Source organism: Macaca fascicularis, chromosome 9 (assembly GCF_037993035.2).
Source record: "Macaca fascicularis isolate 582-1 chromosome 9, T2T-MFA8v1.1".
Classification (NCBI taxonomy): Eukaryota; Metazoa; Chordata; class Mammalia; order Primates; family Cercopithecidae; genus Macaca; species Macaca fascicularis.
In genome coordinates, this window is record NC_088383.1 from 22,178,383 (window position 1) to 22,194,717 (window position 16,335).

The 16,335-nt window shown below is 43.8% G+C and overlaps 1 long non-coding RNA gene across 1 annotated transcript in view; it reads right to left on the minus strand.

Moving 5' to 3' along the window:
* Positions 1-2,648, minus strand: part of LOC141407656 (uncharacterized) — a 34,054-nt gene extending 31,406 nt beyond the window's left edge. The window contains exon 1 of the long non-coding RNA XR_012417523.1: positions 2,505-2,648. This is a non-coding gene — a long non-coding RNA (uncharacterized lncRNA). The remainder of the gene's footprint in view (positions 1-2,504) is intronic.
* Positions 2,649-16,335: the final 13,687 nt, after the last annotated feature.

Genomic DNA, 16,335 nt, shown 5'->3' on the forward strand with positions numbered 1-16,335 from the left:
ATGTTGGTCAGGCTGGTCTTGAACTCCTGACCTCAGGTGATCTGCCTGCCTCAGCCTCCCAAAGTGCTGGGATTACAGGCACGAACCACTATGCCCAGCCAATGCCTGGCTAATTTGTGTGTGTTATTTTGTAGAGACAGGGTTTCACCATATTACCCAGGATAGTCTCAAGCTCATGGGCTCAAGCAATCTGCCTGCCTCGGCCTCCCAAAGTGCTGGGACTACAAGTGTGAGCCACTGCACCCAGTTGCTTTATTTTCTTGATTAGCTTTTTCTCATTTTGCACCCCTGACTGGATCTGAAGCCCTCATAACACTGGCCACATGCTTGTTTGTTATTCTCTTAGCATGACCACTTCACTCCGGAATCTGTCCAAAATAATTTTGACGAATGAATAAATGATGGGAATGGCTCTTGAAAAGTGCTGACCTAAAGGACAACACACTAAGATAAGAATCTGGAAATCTGAGTGAGTCCTTGCATTAGGCAGGGTTACCAGGGATAGAAAACTCATTCTGGTTGAAGCCAAAAGCTGGAATGCATTATTTCCAATAACTAGAAAGAAGAGATGTAGATTCAGAGACCTAACAGTATTTTCAGTTCTCTCTCCACTTCCCCTTTTCTCCATCTCTAGGTTTGGTTGTGACAAACTCAGCTCTTAGCTCAGCTTTGCAAACTGGAAGGAAAAATAAAGTAATTTTTTTTCTCCCAACATGCACATATACAAATCTCAATGTAAGATTCTGATTGGTCCAAATCGCATCTCCTGCCAGTTCTTAGGCCAATCACTGCGGTGAAGGGAATGAGGCACTGTGATTAGCCAGATCTGGATCACAGGTGCTCCCTGTGGCCAGCAAATAGGCAGACCCATGAGAATTGCATAGTCAGGAGAGTGACAGTTTCCCGAAGAGAAAGAGAAGTACAGTTGCCAAAAGGATGGAGGAAAGGAATCCCGAGCAGAACCCCTCCTCTCCTCCCCTGCAGAGCAAATGATTCTGGACCGACTACTTAGCAACAACACAATAATTGTCATGACTTGTTGCGCTCTTACTATTATCAAAGAATGTGCCAGTACTGTGTAATGTAAATATAATTCCCTTTATAAAATAATGTAATGTATATACATCTAGCCCTCTGAATATCTCAAAAGGTAGGTGTTATTAGGCCCATCTCACAGATACTAAAACTGAGACTTAAATAGGCCAGTGTTCAAGGACCTGCTCTTTGCCACAATTGCTTCTTTGTGCTTCAATTTTCCTGTATGTAGGGCTTCCTCATATTTCTGTACCTTTCAAAGATGTTTTTGACATGAAGGAGGAAGAAGCATGTCAAGGTTTTGAGACTTACTCATTCCACCCATGGCGTGCCCTGGCCTGCATTTTCCCATGTGTAGCCTTCAAGGCCACATCCTCCACAGAGCCTGCCTGACTCCTCCACTGAGATCAGTGAAGTCTCCTTGCTCCAGATTCCCTGGCAACTCCCCCACAGCGCTCTCCTGGCAGCCATTACCTTCTCTCCCACATCATAGATACGTGGCTGTTAGCTCCCTCGCTACACTGTGTGGTATTGAGAAAACGGACCATTTCTAATGCAACTTCCTATATAGCATGCATTTAACCCATACATGATAGGCTTCAACTAAACATTTGGTTAAATGATGCATGTCCTTAATTAATTAACATATAGATGAGGAGGCCGGGCGCGGTGGCTCAAGCCTGTAATCCCAGCACTTTGGGAGGCCGAGACGGGCGGATCACGAGGTCAGGAGATCGAGACCATCCTGGCTAACCCGGTGAAACCCCGTCTCTACTAAAAAATACAAAAAACTAGCCGGGCGAGGTGGCGGGCCCCTGTAGTCCCAGCTACACGGGAGGCTGAGGCAGGAGAATGGCGTAAACCCGGGAGGCGGAGCTTGCAGTGAGCTGAGATCTGGCCACTGCACTCTAGCCTGGGCGACAGAGCGAGACTCCGTCTCAAAAAAAAAAAAAAAAAAAAACATATAGATGAGGAATTCCTCTATAAATTCAAGGCTTCAAGTAAAAACAGAGAATGTTAGAACTATAAGAAGTCACCTTCACTCAGGGCCAGTCTATAAACTATTTGTTACTGAACCACAACAAAGTAAGTCCAGAAATTGAGAATACACATTTAGAAACATTTATGACAGTCTGGTAGATTAAGTTTATGTCTGCTGAATCTAATAATAAAAAACAACTTAGACTTGTGTTCTGTATGTCTTTGCTTTATAAATTAATTTTCTGATCATTCATTTTTTACTCCATTTTACAATGTATCTGTTCTCAATGGACTGGGAATTTTTCAATATTTCTCTTCACCAGAGATAGTTTAAGAAGCACAAATCTTATCTAAACTGTCACTCAGAGCAGGAGGCCTTTCTCTATTTCTGGCCAACCAGGCTGTTTTTAACACTTTCTAGCAGGGCATTCACACCATCCCAGTTCCACTCTCAGATTGTTTCATAACTTAACTATTTCCTTTCTGACCTTGGAAGTTTCTCCAGCTCCGTGAGAGAAGAATGCAGACTTCCTCAGCCTAGGATGGAGCTGGGGGGTGACAGGCTTCCACAGGAGGAAGTGAAAACTTTCCCTTTACTCACTCAGGACATCTGGATTCTCAGACCCCAGTTTCTTACCTGCAATAAAAGAAACCTCAGTTTCTGATGCTTTATGATCCCCTTGTTCATTCATGAAGATATGAAGGAAGCAAAAAAAAAAAAAAAAGATACCAGGCACGGTGGCTCACACCTGCAATCCCAGCACTTTGGGAGGCCAAGGCAGGCAGATCACTTGATATCAGGAGTTCGAGACCAGCCTGGCCAACATGGTGAAACCCTGTCTCTACTAAAACTACAAAAATTAGCCAGACGTGGTGGCGGGTGCCTATAATCCCAGCTATTCGGGAGGCTGAGGCAGGAGAATTGTTTGAACCCAGGAGGCGGAGGTTGCAGTGAGCCAAGATCGTGCCACTACACTCCAGCCTGGGCAACAAGAGCGAGACTCCATTTCAAAAAAAAAAAAAACATATGAAGGAAGTTACTGCTTCTGAAGAATAGCCCATCACTGCCTCCTCCCCTGAAAAAATTCCCTTTTTATTTTTTTATTTTGTTGTTGTTGTTTGTTTGAGACGGAGTCTCGCTCTGTCACCCAGGCTGGAGTGCAGTGGTGTGATGTCAGCTCACTATAACCTCTGCCTCCCAGGTTCAAGCAATGTTCCTGCCTCAGCCTCCAGAGTAGCTGGGATCACAGGCAACTGTCACCACGCCTAGCTAATTTTTGTATTTTTAGTATAGACAGGGTTTCACCATGTTGGACAGGCTGGTCTCGAACTCCTGACCTCAGGTGATCTGCCCGCCTCAGTCTCCCAAAGTACTGGGATTACAGGCATGAGCCACCACGCCTGGCCGAGAACTCCCTTTTTGACATGCGTGATCTAATTATACAGCTACAGGATATCTCATATGTCATTTACATGGGACGAAAGAGTATTAGATCAGCCAGGCACAGTGGCTCACAACTATAATCGCAAAACTTTGGGAGGCCAAGTGGGAGGATCACTTGAGCCCAAGAGTTCAAAACCATCCTGGAAAACATAGCAAGACCTCACCTTTACCAAAACTTTAAAAATCAGCCAGGTGGTGGTGCATGCCTACGGTCCCAGCTACTTGGGAGTCTAAGGTGGAAGCATCCCTTGAGCCCGGAAGTTCAAGGTTATAGTTAGCTGTGATTGCACCACTGTACTCCAGCCTGGGTGACAGAGCAAGGCTCTGTCAAGAAAGAGAGAAAGAGAGAGAGAGAAAGGAAGAAAGAAAGAAGAAAAAGAAGAAAAAGAAGAAAGAAAGAGAGAGAGACAGAGAGAAAGAAAGAAAGAAAGAAAGAAAGAAAGAAAGAAAGAAAGAAAGAAAGAAAGAAAGAAAGAAAGAAAGAAAGAAAGGAAGGAAGGAGGGAGAGAGAGAGAGAAAGAAAGAAAGGAAAGGAAAGGAAGGAAGAACGAGAGAGAAAGAAAAAGAAAGAAAGAAAGAAAAGAAAGGAAAAGAAAAGAAAAGAAAGAGAGGAAAGGAAAGGAAGGAAGAACGAGAGAGAGAAAGAAAAAGAAAGAAAGAAAGAAAGAAAGAGAGAGAGAGAAAGCAAGCTAGCCTGACGCAGTGGCTCACGCCTGTAATCCCAGCACTTTGAGAGGCCGAGGCAGGTGGATCACGAGGTCAGGAGTTCAGGACCAGCCTGGCCAAAATGGTGAAACCCGTCTCTACTAAAAATACAAAAATTAGCCAGGCATACTGGCAGGCACCTGTAATCCCAGCTACTTCGGAGACTGAGGCAGAGAATAGCTTGAACCCGGGAGGCGGAGGTTGCAGTGAGCCCACATCGTGCCACTGCACTCCAGCCTGGGTGACAGAGAGCAAGACTCCATCTCGGAAAGGAGGGAAGGAAGGAAGGAAGGAAGGAAGGAAGGAAGGAAGGAAGGAAGGAAGGAAGGAAGGAAGGAAGGAGGGAGGGAGGGAGGGAGGGAGGGAGAGGGAGGGAGAGAGAGGGAGGGAGAGAGGGAGGGAAAAAAGGAAAAAATAGTGATGAATATTTTATTCATTAAGCCATAGCACTTTGGGAGAATAAGGTGAGTGGATCACCTGAGGTCAGGAGTTCGAGACCAGCCTGGCCAACAGGGCAAAACCCCATCTCTACTAAAAATATAAAAATTAGCTGGGCATGGTGGCACGTGGCTGTAACCCCAGCTACTGGGGGGTTGAGACAAAAGGATAGCTTGAACCCGGGAGGCGGAGGTTGCAGTGAGCCGAGATCACGCCACTGCACTCCAGCCTGGACAACAAAGCAAAACTCTGTCTCCAAAAAAACCCAAAAAATATATATATAAATATACATATAATATATATATGGCAATGAATATATTCAGATTATTTGTAAAATTTAGTGGAAAGGAAAATCGGATATTTGTAAATTAATCACATAAAACAACAAACATAACAACACCAGTATTATCACCTCATGCATAAATTTAAAATATTAAGACAATTGATTTTACAAGTCACATGTGAAATTATTATTTCATTCTGAATGAAATGGGACTTTCAATACATTTTTAGCATGTCTAGAAACAAATTTGCTCATGTGTTTTCAGTAATGTATTATTTAAAATAGTAATTATACTGGTGACATAAACCTCAAACCAAAATTAAATCGGTATCAGAAGTTATCCCACCTGATGTAAGCCGGTTGTCCTTGCTTAAATAAAGCCATCCTCAAAGATGTGAATGAGCCCTGCTGAGGTCAGGAGAGCTGTCCAGGGAACCCTCAGATGCATGAATTATAAACACTTACAGTTTTATGCTGCTGAGGTTTCCTGATTGTTTCTTGCACAGCCTTGTTGGGACAATATTAAAAAGCTGCAGTGATTTTTAAATACATTCACACATTTTTTGAGACTCCTCCCTTTAAGAGGTGGAGCCTCGCTTCCCTCCCCTTAGGTGTGGCCTGGACTTAGCAATTAGCGTCTAATGCACAGAATAAAGTGGAAGTGATGGGTGTGACTCTGGAAGGCAGACCATAAAAGGTGCTGCAGCTCCCTCCTACCTCTCTCTCAGATTGCTTGCTCTGGGGAAAGTTGGCCCGCATGAGAACACAAGCTGCATGGTGAGGAAGAGAGCCTTCCTGCCAACACCCAGCGAGGAATGGAGGCCCTGCCAGGAACCACCCCAGTGAGCCATCTTGGAAGCAGACCCCCAGCCCCAGCTAAGCATTCAGATGACTGCAGCCCTCACCAACATCCTGACTACAGTCACATGAGAGACCCTGAGCCAGAGCCACTCATCTAAGCCACTCCTGAATCCCTGGCCCACAATTGCAGTGAGATTAAAAAGTAAAATAAGCCGGGCGTGGTGGCCCACGCCTGTTATACCAGCACTTTGGGAGGCCAAGGCAAACGGATCATTTGAGATCAGGAGTCTGAGACCAGTCTGACCAACATGATGAAACCCTGTCTCTACTAAAAATACAAAATTAGCCAGGTATGGTGGTGCATGCCTGTAATCCCAGCTACTTGGGAGGCTGAGACAGGAGAATGGCTTGAACCCAGGAGGTGGAGGTTGCAGTGAGCCAATATCACACCATTGCACTCCAGCCTGGGCAACAAGAGTGAAACTCCATCTAAAAAAAAAAAAGAAAAGAAAAGAAGGCCAAATCTGATGGCTCATACCTGTAATCCCAGTACTTTGGGAGGCCAAGGTGGGAGGATCACTTGAGTCCAGGAGTTCAAGACCAGCCTGGGCAACATGGTAAGACTCCATCTCTAGTTGGGCATGGTGGTGCCTGCCTGCAGACCCAGCTCCTCAGGATGCTGAAGTGGGAAGATTACTTGAGCTCAGGAGTTCGAGGTTTCAGTGAGCAGTAATTACACTCAGCCTGGGTGACTGAGACCCTGTCTTTAAAAAAAAAAAAAAAAGTAAAATAAAAAGCTGTTTTAAACTGCTAAATTTTGGAGCGATTTGTCATGTAGCAGCAGATGACTAATATTGCCATTATATCAGGATACATAATGACTCAAAAAGTAGGGAAAGCTGCCGGGTGCAGTGGCTCAAGCCTGTAATCCCAGCACTTTGGGAGGCCGAGACGGGCGGATCACGAGGTCAGGAGATCAAGACCATCCTGGCTAACATGATGAAACCCCGTCTCTACTAAAAATACAAAAAAAATCTTCCGGGCGAGGTGGCGGGCGCCTGTAGTCCCAACTACTCGGGACGCTGAGGCAGGAGAATGGCGTGAACCCGGGAGGCGGAGCTTGCAGTGAGCGGAGATCACGCCACTGCACTCCAGCCTGGGCGACAGAGCTAGACTCCATCTCAAAAAAAAAAAAAAAAAAAAGTAGGGAAAGCTAACTATAAATTTTGTCTATAATAAAATAGTTTGTCTACTTCCACTCCCAGCCATGATGGAATGACTGGTATTGCACTAGCCCTCCACAAAAAAAATGAATAAACATTAAAATTATATATATGTCTATATATGATGACTAACATTGACTGTCAACTTGACTGGATTGAAGGATGCAAAGTGTTGTTCCTGGGTGTGTCTGTGAGGGTGTTGCCAAAGGAGATGAACATTTGAGCAGTGGACAGGGAATAGCAGACCCACCCTCAATCTGGGTGGGCTCCATCTAATCAGCTGCCAGCTCAGCCAGAATAAAAGCAGGCAGAAGAACAAGGAAAGACTAGACTAGTTTAGTCTCCTGACCTCCATCTTTCTCCTGTCCTGGATGCTTCCTGCCCTCGAACATCAAACTCCAGGTTCATCAGCTTTAGGACCCATCCTGCAGTCATTTCCCCAGTACCAGAATGCATAATTGGCAAAGACATACTTAGCAGCTGGCAGAACCCCCACACTGGCTCCATGACTGGTAGGGCGAGGGCTATTACGGAGGGAAAGGCCAAATGGAAACCATTAGAGCTGCCTCTACCTAGAAAAATAGTAAATCAAAAACAATATTGCATTCCTGGCGGGATTGCAGAGATTAGTGTCACCATCAAGGACTTAAAAGACACAGGGGTGCTGACTCCCATCAAATCCCCATTCAAGTCTCCTATTTGGCCCATGCAAAGACAGATGGGTCTTGGAGAATGACAGTGGGTTGTCATAAGCTTAACCAAGTGGTGACTCCAATTGCAGCTGCTGTACCAGATGTGGTTTCAGGGCTTGAGTAAATCAACACATCTCCTGGGACCTGGTATGCAGCCATTGATTTGGCAAATGCTTTTTCTCCATTCCTGTCCATAAGGCTCACTAGAAGCAATTTGCCTTCAGCTGGCAAGGCCAGCAATATACCTTTACTGCCCCACCTCAGGGGTGTATCAACTCTCTGGTTTTGTGTTATACTTAATCTTGTTCGGAGAGAACTTGATGGCTTTTCCCTTCCACAAGATATCACACTGGTCCATTACATTAAAAACATTATGCTGATTGGAGAGAGTGAGTGAGAATTAGCAAATACACTGGGCTTATTGGTGAGACATTTGTGTGCCAGAGGATGGGAAATAAATCCAACTAAAATTCAGGGACCTTCTATCTCAGTAAAATTTCTAGGGGTCCAGTGGTGTGGAACCTGTTGAGATATTCTTTCTAAGGTGAAGGATAAGTTGCTGCATTTGGCCCCTCCTACGACCAAGAAAGAGGCACAACCCCTAGAGGGCCTATCTGGATTTTGGAGGCAACACATTCCTCATTTGGGTGTGTTACTCCAGCCCTTTTATCAAGTGACCCGAAAGTCTGCCAGTTTTGAGTGGGGTCCAGAACAGGAGAAGGTACTGCAACAGGTCCAGGCTGCTATGCAAGCTGCCCCGCCACTTGGGCCATATGACCCAGCAGATCCAATGGTGCTTGAGGTGTCAGTGGCAGATAGGGATGCTGTTTAGAGCCTTTGGCAGGCCCCCGTAGGTGAATCACAGAGGAGGCCTCCAGGATTTTGGAGCAAGGCCTTGTCATCTTCTGCAGATAACTACTCCTCTTTTGAGAGACAGCTCTTGGCCTGTTACTGGGCTTTGGTGGAAACTGAATGTTGATTATGGGTCATCAAGTCACCGTGCCACTTGAACTGCTTATCATATGTAAACTGGGTGCTTTCTGACCCATCCAGCCATACAGTGGGGCGTGCGCAGTAGCATTCCATCATCAAATGGAAGTAGTATATACATAACTGAGCTCAAGCAGGTAGTCACAGCCATTCAGGAGACGGAGGCAGGAGGATAGCTTAAGCCCGGGAGACTGAGGCTGTAGTGAACTATAATGATACCTCTGCGTTCCAGCCTGGGTGACAGACGGAGACCCTGTCTTAAAAAACAACAAAAAAGAAAGAAACGAAAACTAAAGAATAGCCCAGTAAATATGCCACATTCATGGATTAGAAGACTCAGTACTGAAGGTCAGTAATTTCAGCAGAAACAAATGAGGAAAAAAAAGGAGATTCAATACTGTTATTATATTGCTAGCACTTTACAAATTGATCTGTTGATTCAATGCAATCTCAATCAAAACCTCAGAAGGCATTTTTGTAGAAACAGGTAAGATGATTCTAAAATGTAGATACAAATACAAAGAACTTAGAAAAACTAAAACAATTTTGAAAAAGGAGAATACTGTTGGAGAAATTATATTACTTTTCTATAGTGGTGTTTAAGATAAGGTATTAAGTCCAAAAGTAGACACACTGTACAGCTAATTTTTAGCCAAGGTGCAAAAACAATTCAATAGAGATACACGTATCAATAAAAGGTTCTGTAACAACTGACTACTTGTATCTTTAAAAATAAACCTCTACTCAGATCACAAAACCCATGCAAAAATTGATTTGACATGAATCATAGACCTAAACATCAAAGATCATTCTGCAAAGCTTCTAGAAGAAAACATGGGAGAATGTTCTGATGACTTTGGAGAACGTTAACATTTCTTATGTGGATCAGAGAAAGCAGTTGCCATGAAAGGAGGAAAAAAAAAGTTAAAATAGGTTTCATCAGCATTGAAACTTCTGCTCAGCAAAAGACACCATTAAGAAAATGAAGGCTAGATGCAGTGGCTCACACCTGTAATCCCAGCACTTTGAGAGGCCCAGGTGGGAGGATTGCTTGAGTCTTGGAGTTTGAGACCAGCCTGGGCAACATAGCAAGACCTCATCTCTACAAAAAATTTAAAAATTAACCAGGTGTGGTGGTGTGGGCCTGTGGTCCCAGCTACTTGGGAGGCTGAGGCAGGAGGATTGATTGAGCCCAAGAGGTCAAGGCTGCAGTAAGCCGTGATAACATGACTGCACTACAGGCTGGGCAACAGAGCTGTCTCAAAAAGAAGAAAAGAAAACAAAGAGGCAAGACAGAGATTAGGAGAGAATATTTACAATATACATATCTGACAAAGAACTAACAAAAACTTTAAAGTAAGTTACAGTTCCTTCACCATCCTTTGTGCTCTCTCAAAAGTAACTATTAAGCAAATCATTTTACACTCCTAAACTCACCAAGCCAATTACCCCACAAGGCAGCTTAGAGGGTGGCTACCCTGGGAGCAAAAAGCCTCATCTCTCTGTGTACACATCCCCTGAATGGGAGGGTGGTGTTTAATCCCACACTCCCAATTGTCTTCATCAACAAACAGGAGCTGAAAGCCACAAGGTTCTAGAAAGAGACGGCTCTCTAAAGATCTGTCATCTCAGTTCTTCCCTGGAGCAGAGTCCTAGGGCAGAGGACTCAATAATCAAATGTCCATTTAGCAGCTGTAAGAAAACAAAATGACACCAGAACATCTGAGGGCTGCAAAAGCATATATTGTCCAAAGTGATTTTTTTTTTATTTTTTATTTTTTATTTTGATTCAGAGTTTCGCTCTTGTTGCCCAGGCTGGAGTGCAATGGCGTGATCTCGGCTCACCGCAACCTCCGCCTCCCGGATTCAAGTGATTCTCCTGCCTCAGCCTCCCGAGTAGCTGGGATTTCCACACCCGGCTAATTTTGTACTTTTAGTAGAGATGGGGTTTCTCCATGTTGGTCAGGCTGGTCTTGAACTCCCGACCTCAGGTGATTCACCCACCTCGGCCTCCCAAAGTGCTGGGATTATAGGCATGAGCCACCATGCCCAGCCATCCAAAATGATTTTTAATGATATGGTAATTAAATAACACAGAACTAAAAATTGTAGAAAATGTTAATGTTTTATCTCCAATTAAATGACTAATCTTGTTTTATCATTTTTATATGTAGTTTGTATGGGGGAAAAAGTTTCTGCTGCTGAGTGTAAGAACCATGGATTTCATCTAAGTTGGTTGTTTTTTGTTGTTTTAAAGTGAGCCACAGAGATGTAACGCATCTTGCTTAAAGCCATTCAGCTAAAGATATCAGACTGGAACATTTGCTCTCAGTTCAGTGCTCTTGAGTCTGGAGTAGGTTGAGTTTGAAGCCTTGAGAAGGTACCTGGATGTATAAACTTAAGGGGTTGGTTAGGCATTACTAACTAGAAATTCTATTCTGATGTGCAATAAATGAATTAACTGTATAACTATTGTTTCCCTCCCGACATCTTGGCCCAAGCATCTATATAAATTTAACTAATATGCAAGTGAATAACAGATGTGCATGTAGAGATCAGTTTTGGGAAATTCCATTCAAAATGTAGAGAAATGTCTAGAAATCTGAGTTTAGGAAACAAAATTCAAAAATTCTAGATTCTTCCTAAGGAGGATACCCAGAACAAAACTGATGGCACCCAGTAAATTGTGATCTAAGCAACAGCTTGAATCCTGTCTCTGGAGTATGACTCTGTGTGAAAAAGGACAATAAACTTGGAGAATAGGAAAGATCCCAGACTGAGTGTGGTGGCTCACGGCTGTAATCCCAGCACTTTGGTAGGCCAAGGCAGGAGGACTGCTTGAGCCCAGGGAGTCTGAGACCAGCCTGGACAACATAGTGAAACTCCATCTCTACGAAAAATGCGAAAACTTAGCCAGGCATGGTGGCACCTGTCATCCCAGCTACACAGGAGACTGAGGCAGGGGGATCACTCGCACCTAGTAGGCCAAGCCTGCAGTGAGCTATGATCTCGCCACTGTACTCCAGCCTGAAGGACAGAGCAAGACCCTGTCTCAAAAAGGAAAAGAAAATATTTCATAATTGGAGAACAAGTTCAACCTTTCTTAAAACATTAAGTTAAACATTTTATTAAATATTTAAGAAGCATATGTAATAAATTAACTAATAATATTTCATAGGTTTTACCATAATTAAATAAACAAAACGTTAAATGCAGAAAACTGTATTTTACAATAGGACACGTACATACAAAATCAAGAACTTACCCTTTGACCTAATGGTTATTCTATTTCTGGGACACTAGCCTAAAGATATATAAAATTGATAAATTGTTTATGCACAAAAACGTTCTTTGTAACTTTTTTTTTTTTTTTTGAGGCAGAGTCTCACTCTGTCACCAGACAGATAGAAGATCAGCTAAGCTGCTCTAACAAAAAGCCCATGTGTATTGTGGTTTAAATAAGATAGAGGTTTATTTCTCATACAGCCCAGAAGTGTGAGAGGTGGATTTGCTTTCCTCAACATGTGGCTTCCAAACAGGCTCCAATTATTCCCACTGCCCAGTCAGCAGAAAGGGCAAGAGAGAACTAGAAGCAGGAATTAGGCCAGGAGCAGTGGGTCACACCTGTAATCCCCACATTTTGGGAGGCTAAGGCAGGAGGATCACTTCAGGCCAGGAGTTTGAGACCAGCCTGGGAAACATAGCGAGATCCCCATCGCTACAGAAAAATTAGCCAGGCAGGGTAGCACACACCTGTAGTCCCAACTACTTGGGAGGCTGAGGCAGAAGGATCACTTGAGCCCAGCAGATCGAGGCTGCAGAGAGCTATGATCATACCATTGCACTCCACCTTGAGTGACACAGCAGGATCCTATCTCCAAAAAACGATGGTGGGGAGAATTGACAAAGATGACCCAGAAATTGCACAAGTTACCTCTGCCCACACTCCACTGGTCCAAATGTGGTCACATGTCCAGAGTTAGCTGGGCAGGGTAGTCTGTAGCTGAGGAACTATATGGTCAGCAAAAAATCCAGGATGTGATTTTACTAAAAGGAAAAAGATGAAAATAGATAACTGGGGAGACTCAGCAGTCTCAATGGACTAATAAGTAGAAGAACTAAAATTGAAACCCCAAAACCTTGGCCCATTTGAATCCAGAGCTCTCTTTCTCAATCACATCAAAGTGCTCTAAATACTTGAAAAATTTTTTGCCAGGTGCAGTAGCTCATGCCTGTAATTCCAGCATTTTGGGAGGCTGAGGCTAGAGGATTGCTTGAGCCCAGGAGTTCAAGATCAGCCCTGGCAACATGGCCAGACTCTGTCAGTATAAAATATTCTAAAATTAGCCAGGCATGGTGGTCCATGCCTGTAGTTCTAGCTACTTGAGAGGCTGAGGTAGGAGGATTGCTTGAGCCCCAGAGGTTCAGGCTGCAGTGAACCGTGATTGTACCACTGCACCCCAACCTGGAAAACAGAGCAAGACCCTATCTCAAATAAAAAAATAAAGAAATAAATAAAAAAGAAACAGAAAGAAAAGAAAGAAAAACTTTCTTTCCTTGGTTTCTGTGATTTTTTTTCCTCTGACTTTTTCTACTGAGGCTTCAGGTTCTCTTCAGGCCTGACAGAGGGGATCCCACTCCCTCATCCCAATTCCAACCCACCCTACCCCACTCCCCATGTCTATTACTGGCTCCCCAGGTACTAAATGATCCTTGTGGTTTTCCTACATCCTGCCCACAGCTTTGTAAATAGTCCCTTTAATTAAAACTCTGCAAAATACCCAGTTTGGATGTGCCATGTGTTTCCTGCCAGGACCTTGACTGAGTCTCCTCATTCGTGGTTGACTCTACAGGGCAGTGGTCAAAGAAGGCTTTCAGACTCATTAGAGTGAAATATTTATGCTATGGTTTGGATGATGATGCCTCCTCCAAAATTTATGTTGAAACTTAATTCCCAGTGCATCTAAGAGGTGTGGTCTCTGCAATGTGATTAAGTCTTGAGGGCTCTCCCTCATGAATGGTATTAGCATCCTTAGAAAAGGGGTTGAGGCTAAAGGGAGCAACCTCTTGCCCTTCAGTCCTTTCTGCCGTGTAAGGACAGTGTTCGTCCCCTCTGGAGGATGCAGAAACAAGGCACCATCTTGGAAGCAAAGAGCGGACCTCACCACACTCTAGTCCTGCTGGCGCCTTGATCTTGGACTTCCCAGCCTCCAGAGCTGTGAGACGCAAACTTCTGTTTTTTGTAAGTTACCCAGTCTGTGCTGTATTTTGTTACAGCAGCACAAATGGACTACACAATCTATAAAACTTAGAAATATCTTTTGCTGCTATTGACCTGTCTTCCCCAATAGAAAATAAGGTCCAGAAAGACTGTGGCTCTCCTTTTACTATTTATACTTAGAACGCAGCACAATACCTAGCACAGAGCAGGCTCACTAAATATTAGGTATGAATGAACACTGAGTCCTCCATATAGTAGTTTTTCAACAAATGTGCATCTGATGAGTAAGTGAGAGACCCAGATTTTATTGGCCGGGCGCGGTGGCTCAAGCGGCCGGGCGCGGTGGCTCAAGCCTGTAATCCCAGCACTTTGGGAGGCCGAGACAGGTGGATCACGAGGTCAAGAGATCGAGACCATCCTGGCTAACACGGTGAAACCCCGTCTCTACTAAAAAATACAAAAAAAAACTAGCCAGGCAAGGTGGCGGGCGCCTGTAGTCCCAGCTGCTCGGGAGGCTGAGGCAGGAGAATGACATAAACCCGGGAGGCAGAGCTTGCAGTGAGCTGAGATCCGGCCACTGCACTCTAGCCTGGGTGACAGAGCGAGACTCCGTCTCACAAAAAAAAAAAAAAAAAAAAAAAATTTTATTTGTAAGTCTCTAAACAATTCCTTATGAAGCCATAAAAGACTTCTTTTTTGAGAAGACTCTGCAATACGGACCATATTTAGCTATGGTGTTCCTATAATCTCAAATTCTCCTGCACCTTTATGATTTTAATACTTCCTGTCATTGCAACATGTTCACCAGATTTTTCAGTTCCCCCTGTGATACTTTGAAGTAGAGTATGATTGAAGAACTGCAGTCTGAACTTGGACAAAGTATGTAATAAACAGATTGCAGATAATTTCCTTTAAATGTGATCTTAGATGCTAGGAAGACATTAAGCACATCACAGCAAGAACTTTACCAAGGACATGAGATCCGACTTTCCAATCCAATGCAAATACTACCATATTTCATTGAATCTAAGATGCCACTGATTTTTAGATACTCCATTATATACCACTAAAAAAACAAAAATGATGTCAGTTAAACTCTGACACAATGCCTTCTTACTACTTAGAATCATTCTATACTTATGAAAAGAGGAATTTTAGACTTATTTAATCAAAGATTTTCATTACCTCTCACTCTGGATTTTTTCCATGCATTTCTACAAATACAATAGCTTTTTGTTTCAATGCCAAATCATGCCGTGATATTGTGAAGATACTGTAAATGGCAATTAAATGCATATAACGCAATTCAAGTGACAACAATATAAATAGCTATGACCAGATTCCTGTAACCATATCACAAGTATGACCTGGCCAACAGAATTGTAAGATGCCATCAATTGTAATTATGAATCTTGATTTCAGAGAAGTTCAAATGGCGGAAGGGGTGGGAGGGAGTAAGTCTTGGAATCAATGAAGTATGGGACTTAGCTCAGAATGAAAGTTCAGGGACTAAGTCCCGTACTTCATTACATCTTTGTTTGTTTGTTTGAGACAGAGTCTTACTCTGTTTCCCAGGCTGGAGTGCAGTGGCATGATCTCGGGTCACTGCAACATCTGCCACCCAGGTTCAAGTGATTCTCCTGCCTCAGCCTCCTAAATAGCTGGGATTACAGGCACCTGCCACCACATGTGGCTTATTTTTTTTTCTTCTTTTTTTTTTGAGATGAAGTCTTGCACTGTCACCCAGGCTGGAATGCAATGGCGCAATCTCTGCTCACTACAACCTCCACCTCCCGGGTTCAAGCGATTCTCCTGCCTCAGCCTCCCAAGTAGCTGGGATTACAGGTGCCCACCACCATGCCCGGCTAATTTTATGTATCTTTTTTAGTACAGATAGGGTTTCACTATGTTGGCCACTATGATCTCAGACTCCTGAACTCATGACCTGCCCGCCTCGGCCTTCCAAAGTGCTGGGATTACAGGCGTGAACCACCGCACCCGGCCATGCATCTTTTGTAACATGCATGTTAGGAAGTGATGAGATTCGGAAGATGAGGAAGAATGGGTAGGGGAGGCAACAATTAGAGAATGCAAATTCTCACTAGTTTCAAATTCATTTTTTGCAGGTTACAAATGTTCATCAATGTTTTTCAAATGACAAATACTTTTTTGAAAATCACTCACTGAATAGTTTACTTTTTTTTTTTTTTGGATCACCCAGGCTGGAGTGCAGTGGCATGATCTCGGCTCACTGCAACCTCCATCTCCCTGGCTCAAGCAATTCTCCTGCCTCAGCCTCCTGAGTAGCTGGGATTACAGGTTCCCACTACCACTTCCAGCTTATTTTTGTATTTTTAGTAGAGATGGGGTTTCACCACATTGGCCAGCTGATCTCCAACTCCTGACCTCAAGTGATCCACCCACCCTGGCCTCCCAAAGTACTGGGATTACAGGTGACACATTAAATATTTGCTGGCTAATGGTTGCTTAAGGTAAGGTTGAGAACTAAAGAACAATCCAAT